Genomic DNA, 8,582 nt, shown 5'->3' with positions numbered 1-8,582 from the left:
TGTGGTACTTTTAAATCTTCATATATATTTCAATCTCAGTAAGCCAGTCCAGAATCTCCGCTACTGGAAACTACATGGATACAAGTATAAACGCAAAGTCGAGTGTTAGCAGAAATTTTGGAATTACTCATCGCGGGAAAACCTCCCAGTAGATGTTGCAGAGGTGATGCAGACCCTCAATTACTTTGTCTGTGGAGAAAGCAAAAAAGGTTCTTTGTGAAGAAAGGATTGCTTTATCGCAGTAGCGTTGATCACATCACCGTTACTCGTCTCCATCAAATTGTGATCACAGGGAGAGATGTACCCATGGTCCTCACTGCCTATCATGATGTGTCTGGTCATTTTGGAGTGCAAAAGACAGAAGCCACAGACTGTAGGCGATTCTATTGGATTGGCATGAGAGGAGACATTTAAAAATGGTGGCAAGAATGTCACACGTCTGTGACTATCACAACTGTGAAAGGTGATCATAAACCACCACTGCATCCGCTTGTAAGTTGACGTCCATTTCAAATGGTAGCCATTTATCATCTGAAGGTAGAGGCCAGCAGGACAGACCATAGCTACATCTTAACCATCATTGATCAATACACCAAATTTCTAGTGGCTGCCCCTGTGAAGGATTTAACTGCACAGACTACACAGCGGTGGAGCAGGGAGAGGTAAGTATTGCAGCTTGCAAGTGCTGTGGCCATGACCAAGCAGGGGGGGGACAATCGTGGTCAACGGTACTGGCACAGGGGCCCTCATAGTACGCTGGTGTGTCTGACGGCAAGTGGGCCCTCGCACCGTCTGAGACACTGTATTGTACTATGAGGGGCCCTGTGCCATTGCTGTCGGCCATCAGTGGTCCCATCCACCTGTTCAGAGCAGTGGCACTTGTCCGGGTTCGCCAGGTCTTGACCCCAGCCATTGGGGGAGGGGTGGGCAGCCCTGTTAGGGAGGTTTAAAAATTGGCATATGTTGATGTGTTGGCTGGACATTCAGCTGCTGCAAAGGGCGTAATTGGGCAAGTCCAAGGAAGAGGAGGAAAAAACCGAGGCACTTTTCTGGTAACCTATGTGTCATCAGGGGAAGGTGGGACAAAATCCTTTGAAACCCATGCATGGTTCATTTTAATGCAGGTTACAGCATTAACATTTTGGGTCGACAGACGGGTCCTTTTTTCTGTCCGGATTGATCCAGCAGCACTGAAGACTCTTTCAGATAACACACTAGCAGCAGGGCAAGCAAGCTCCTGTAAGGCATATTGTGCCAATTCAGGCCAGGCGTCCAGTTTAGAGGCCCAATAGTCAAAGGGAAATGACCTGAGGGAGAACATCGATATGTGAGGAAAAGTAGTTTGTAACCAAAGTTGACAACTGCTGCCTCCTGTCACTTTTAATAGATGCAGTATTAGCAGTCGTGTGAGCGGTACTTGAGAAATCATTCCACAACATGGTCATTAAACCCCTGTCTCCAACGGCACTTCTGCTGTGTGCACCACGAACACCTCTTCCATTGTGCCCACTATGGCTCGTGGGAGAACCAGCACCGCTGCCTTGTGCTGGGAAAGCCTCAAACAAACTGTTTACCAGAGTTGCTTGTTTGTTAGCAAATATTATCTCTAGGTTCTCCTGTGGCATGATGTGTAATTTGCCTTTGTAGCGTGGATTGAGGATGCTGGCCAGCCAGTAGTCGTCATCCCTCATCATTTTGCCAATGCAGGGGTCCCTTTTTAGGATCCACAAGGCATAATCGCACATGTGGGCCAATGATCCAGGTGTCAATGATGCACTGCCCGTGGTAGGTGGAGGAGCAGTTTCTGGCAAATCCACATCCCTACAGTCACGCACAAAAACTGTACCTGACCTTGGAATGCCAACATTTTCTTTTGCCCCCTGAGAAGCATCCTCCTGCCCAAAATAATCATCCCCTTCATCCTCATCCTCCTCCTTTTCCTCTTCTTCCTCCACCTCGTCCAGGACAGTTCCCTGACCAGACAATGGCTGACTGTCATCAAGACTTCCCTCCTCCTCCTCCTCCTCCTCCGCTGCAGATGCCTGATCCTTAATGTGCATCAAACTTTGCATGAGCAGAAGCATAAGTGGGATGCTCATGCTTATGATGGCGTCGTCTGCGCTTACCAGCCGTGTGCATTCTTCAAAACACTGAAGGACTTTACAGAGGTCTTTCAGCTTTGACCACTGCACACCCGACAATTCCATGTCTTCCCTCAAACTGCCTGCCTGTGTATCCTCCCACAAATGCATTACAGCCAACCTCTGTTTGCACAGCCTCTCAACCATGTGCAGGGTGGAGTTCCACCTTGTTGCAACGTCTATGATTAGGCAGTGCTTGGGGAGGTGGAGCAATCGCTGCAGCTTCTGCATACGACTGGAGTGTACGGCCGAGCGATGGATGTGCGAGCACAGTCTTTGCACCTTATGGAGCAGGGATGTTAACTCCGGATAATTATTAAGGAAGCACTGCACCACCAGGTTCAAAGTGTGAGCTAGGCAAGGTATGTGTGGGAGTTTTGCATGGGCTATGGCTGCCACAAAATTATGGCCGTTATCACTGACTACCTTGCCTGCCTCAAGATGTAGACTGTCCAGCCATGACTGTTTGTTGCTGCAAGTAGTCGGTCAGTACCTCCGTGGTGTCTGTTGTTGCCCAAAGACATCATCTTTAACACAGCCTGCTGACGCTTACCACTAGCTGTTCGATAGTGGGACACCTCGTGTGCAATACTGCCAGCTGCGGATGTAGTGCTCGTGCGACTGCGCTCTGTAGATGAGCTTTCGCTGATAGACGAGGAGGAGCGAAAGCCTTCAGCCAACTGTTTCCTATACTGTGGGCTAGGCAGCACTGTTCCACCACCGCTGTCCCCAGTGGAGCCTGCATCCACCACATTAACCCAGTGCGCAGTGATGGACACGTAACTGCCCTGGTCATGCCTACTGGCCCATGCATCTGTTGTGAGGTGCACCTTTCCACTCAGTGACAGTTTTAGTGCAAGGACAATGTGGTCTTTCACATGCCAGTGGAGGGCAGGGATGGCTTTTCGAGAAAAGAAGTGCCGACTGGGTAGGTAATAGCATGGGACAGCATAGGCCATGAGGTCGCGGAAATCTTCGCTTTCTACCAAACGGTAGGGCATCATCTCAAATGAGATTAGTTTGGCAATGTAGCCGTTCAAACACATTGTACGTGGATGAGAGGATGAGTACTTTCTTGACCTACTCAGAGTGTCTGGTAGGGTGAGCTGGACTGGAGAGCTGCATATGGGGGAAGTAGCGGTGGACCGGATGGAGTGAGAGGGGGTTGGTGATGGTATTGGTGAGGATGGCCTAGATTCAGTGTTGTGTTGCAAAACCATTGTGATTCCCTGAGTGCTTTGGCCTTGCGACGACACTTCCACATTTAGTGCTGGTGGTGTGCTTAATTGTGGCGGTGGTCTTACAGTGGGGGTAGTGATGGAGCGTTGTTGGCTACCTTCAGTTGGAGCAGGTGCACATGTGCTACCTTAGGTTTTGTAGTCCATCCACGCTTGCAAGTGCATGTTGATTAAATGTCTAAGCATGCAACTGGTATTCAAATTTCTGAGTTGTTTACCACGGCTAAAGGTCCTTCCACACTTCTTACAGGTAACCTTTGCCTCATCATTAGGATTTTGGACAAAAGTGCCACACTGCACTCTTCCTACTATGGTAAACATTTTCTGGCCTTGCACGCTGTGCTAAGTTGACCGTCTGGTCAAGCTGTCCTGCAACTCTTCAAGTTTTTGTTCCACGTTTTAGGACAGCTACGGGCCTGCTAAATAACAGCTGCTGCGATGTCAATGCCTGCTGTGGATCCTTCTCCTTATCTGAACTATTGCCAGCGCCACCCTCCTCCCCCAATGTATGCCAATCCGGGTCCAGAAATGGATCATCCATCACCTCCTCTTCAAAGTCATCTGCACCTTCCTCTTTACCTTTCTCTGTCACCGTGTAAGGTGGTATAGCATGCGGGAAGGGGCACCTGGTTTCATCAGGGTCAGATTCTGGCTCAATAAACTGCGAGGGCAATCTAGTGCTATGGGTCAATGTACCAGCAGAATCATTTAGCAGTGGCTGTGCATCAGTGCACTCCATGTAAGATTCATCTTGGACTGGGGAATTCAGGATTTGACTGGATAACCCAGGCATGGTATGTGAAACGAGCTCCATAGAGTAATCTGAAGTGTGGGCTGCCTCATCCTTAACTTTTGGTGGGGGTGAAGGACACAAGGAAAAGGGTTTTTTATGACAAGAACCCTGCACTGACGACTCCGTGCTTGCAGGTTTCGACCGTTCAGAAGAGGAGGCAACAGAGATGGTGGCTGTTTCGGCAATGTACGCCAAAACCTGCTCCTGATGCTCCGGCTTTAAAAGCGGCTTTCCTAATACAAGAAAAGGCAACCTTACAGGCCTTCTTGGGCCAGAGGATGACGCAGGCTCAACATCTCCTGCCTTTGCTTTTGCCAGAACCAGCCGATGCACCACCACCATCAGTACCAGCTGCGCCCCCCCCTGCCCACGTCCACGGCCTCTTCCACCATACTTCCTCATGTTTGGGAAAATGTACCAAAAATACCAGCAGAGAGATGGTACTGTATGAGGAGCGTCCAGCTGTGTAAGGTGTATTAAACAAATTAAATCAACGCATATATTATGTTAGTCACAGATGTTCTCACAGTATGTATTGGACCGTAATCCAGCAAGCAGATATACAGAACTGTATCAGAAGTGTACAGCTGTATACAATTTTTGTGCAACTAACAATCTCCGTATAGGTATTTACAGAGTGTCACACACACACGCTGACTAGGTATAAAAGTGACTGTAATGCGAACGGCAGATATGCAATACTGTTGGAGAATCGGACAGCTCTATGCGATGTGTGTATGTAAAATTGTCAAGCTCCCTGTATTTGTATACGGACTGACACACGCTGTCTCTATATAGTTTTGACCGTGATCAAACAGCAGATATACAAAACTGTTTGAAAAACGGACATGACTCTAAGGTGTAGGTCTGGAAAAACAGAAAAACTCCTCGGCTTTTTTTTCTAGAGTCACACACAGGTAGCTTCTATTTGTGCTGCACACAACAAAAATCCTCCCCTTTCACTGCACAATAACTGTACAGTGAAAAGCGCTATCAGCAGAAACAGATTTTTTTTTCTTCTTCCCTGCCTAGCACTCTCCCTGTTCAGAATCAGCAGCAGCACCTCTCCCTATTGTAAGATCGGCAGAAGTAAGATGGCAGTCAGCGTTCACAGCCTTTTATACCCACTGTAACGCCACAAAAAGCCAGCCAATCACTTCAATGCCCTTCTCTAAGATGGTGCTGGCCGCTGCGCATGTCATCGCATTGCCCACAGTGTGCGTCCTCCATTATTGGGTGAGAAAAGGCGCTGAAAGCATCATTTGAAACGCGACTTTGGCGCGCTGATCGGCGACCTCATGGCCGACCACATGCTTGGGTTGGGTTTCGATCGGCGAAACCCGACTTTGGCGAAAGTCAGCGATTTTTGAATCTGACCCACCTGTTTCGCTCAACTCTACACATGACAGCGTGGCAAACACTAGATGTTCAGGCCCCTCATTCAAGTGAATGGAGTCTGGGTTCGATTTTGGGTCCGAACACTGTTCTGAACCCGAACCCAAACTTTTTGTAACTGTTTGGCTGAACCTGCCGGTCCCGAATATCCAGGTGTCAGCTCATCTCTATTCAGTATCTGCACCTGTATCAACAATAGAAGACTCTGATTCATTAAATTGTGCACACACAGGCCTACACAAGCACTTTCTCTCTCCAATAAGAACTGTCCATGAGCTGTGCAATGGTGTCAGTGTGCCGAGCGAGGCGGTGCCAGTTCTTTTATAATCCCTGATGATGTTATACTGCCAGCCAATTACAGTAATGCAACTACCAAGATGGCTACTACATTACAATAACTCAGACAATCCCTGCATGCTTATTGGCTGAGTAACAGGTGCCAAACATGTTGGGTCAGATTTGAGTTTAAAATTTGAGTAATAGCTAATGCTCACCAAGTGCCGAGCACATCCGAGCACCCAGATACTGGAGTGATATCAGAGTATCGTCAAGCATGTTCACTCATCCCTATTAGTGATACCATAATGTATGTATACATATTGTTATAGTGTTTGGTCTGTGGGAATTTTAGAGGGGCCTGCTGGTTTGTCTTGTGGGTGGCATGTTTCCACTCAATGAAAGCTTCAATGACCATGTATTCGACCTTATTCTGATAATAAGACTGTTCGGACTCTCTTTTGGAAACCAGAAAAAAATTCCCCCTTTTTGATTTTATGAGGATCTAAAATTGTGGCTATCCAATTGTTACCCTTTTGCATGTTGTTAGCAATACAATTGTCATACAAGGAATCCAGCATACTGCTTTTCATACTGGCCAGCACAACTGAGGGCTCTTTTGGTTCATTTTCATCACCCTACTGGGACAGTTGGTTTTTATTGCAACCTGTTGTCCACACATCACCTGCTCTGAGTATCACTAAAGTCAAAACCCTCATTCTCTGCACGGGGTAAGGGTTGGAGTTAGAATTGAGGGGTTTCCACTGTTCAGGCACATCAGGGGCTCTCCAAATGCGCCACGGCGCCACCATTGATTCTAGCCAATTTTGCGTTCAAAAAGTCAAACGGTGCTCCCTTCCTTCCAAGCCCCGGCGTGTGCCCAAACAGTGGTTTACCCAAACATATGGGGTATCAGCGTACTCAGGAAAAATTGCACAACAACTTTGGGGTCTAATTTCTCCTGTTACATTTGAGAAAATAAAAAATTGGGGGCTAAAAATTATTTTTGTGGAAAAAAAATATTTTTTATTTTCACGGCTCTGCATTATAAACTTCTGTGAAGCACTTGGGGGTTCAAAGTGCTCATCACACATCTAGATAAGTTCCTTGGGGGTCTAGTTTCCAAAATGGGGTCACTTTTGGGGGAGCTCTAATGTTTAGGCACACAGCGGCTCTTCATATGCGACATGGTGTCCGCTAATGATTGGAGCTAATTTTCCATTCAAAAGTCCCTTTCGAGCCCTGCCGTGCGCCCAAACAGGGGTTTATGACCACATATAAGGTATCGCTGTACTCAGTAGAAATTGCCCAACAAATTTTATGATCCATTTTGTCCTGTGAAAATGAAATGTGATATGTGAAATTATATGTGAAAATGAAAAAATTGAGTCTAAAAGAAAATTTTTGTGAAAAAAAAGTACTTTTTCATTTTTACGGATCAATTTGTGAAACACCTGGGGGTTCAAAGTGCTCACTATGCATCTAGATAAGTTCCTTGGGGAGTCTAGTGTCCAAAATGGGGTCACTTGTGGGGGAGCTCCAAAGTTTAGGCACACAGGGGCTCTCCAAACGTGACATGGTGTCTGTTAATGATTGGAGCTAATTTTCCATTCAAAAAATCAAATGGTGCTCCTTCCTTTCCGATCCCTGCCGTGCGCCCAAACAGTGGTTCCCCCCACATATTGGGTTTCAGCGTACTCAGGACAAATTGGACAACAACTTTTGGGGTCCACTTTCTGAGTTTTACCCTTGGGAAAATAAAAAAATTGTTGCCAAAAGATCATTTTTGTGACTAAAAAATTAAATGTTAATTTTTTCCCTTCCATGTTGCTTCTGCTGCTGTGAAACACCTCAAGTGTTAATAAACTTATTGAATGCGGTTTTGATCATCTTGAGAGGTGCAGTTTTTGGAATTGTGTCACTTTTTTGTATTTTCAGCCATATAGACCCCTCAAACTGACTTCAAATGTGAGGTGATCCCTAAAAAAAAACCACTAACATGAAACCCAATATGTCATGAAAAAACATTCTCAGAATCGCTAGGATACGCTGAAGCGTTCCTGAGTTACTACCTCATAAAGGGATACTGGTCAGAATTGCAAAAAATGGCCTGGTCATTAAGGTCAAAATATGCTGGGTCATGAAGGGGCTAATTTATATTCAAAATCATGTTACAACATTTAGACAATAGTGGGAAAATCTTAAATTAATCAGTAATGCTTGCCAATGTTCACACGACTGACAAAAAGGGTCATTTAAGAATAACCTGTCCATAATGATGTTGTAGCATGAATGTGTCTCCAATTAGATAATTTAAAAACAGGCGTGGCAAAGGAAACCTGCACAGATACATTTCTCAATTTACTACAATAATTTGTTTGCAAATTTTGGGTTAAAGTGCTTTAATCTCCACGGACCCAAAAGGACCACCTACAACAAGAGCCAGGAGGTAGTAACACTGACTAAAAATGCTGCAACAGATCACACTGTAGTTGTGGGGTGTTCTTTTGCCAATGTAGAATATTAACCCCTTAGTTACAGAGCCAATCTAGTACTTATTGACCAAGATAATTACTGCAATTCTGACCACTGTCCCTTTATGAGGTTCAAGATCTGGAACACTTCAGCATATCCCACTAATTCTGAGACTGTTTTTTCGTGACATATTGTACTTCTTGTTAGTGGAAAAATTTCTTAAACATAACTTGTGTTTATTTATGAAAAATAATTGAAATTTGG

Source organism: Dendrobates tinctorius, unplaced genomic scaffold (genome assembly GCF_039654945.1).
Source record: "Dendrobates tinctorius isolate UK_male_01 unplaced genomic scaffold, ASM3965494v1 ptg000254l, whole genome shotgun sequence".
NCBI lineage: Eukaryota > Metazoa > Chordata > Amphibia > Anura > Dendrobatidae > Dendrobates > Dendrobates tinctorius.
The sequence above is the reverse complement of the archived record's forward strand: the minus strand, read 5'-3'. Positions refer to the sequence as shown.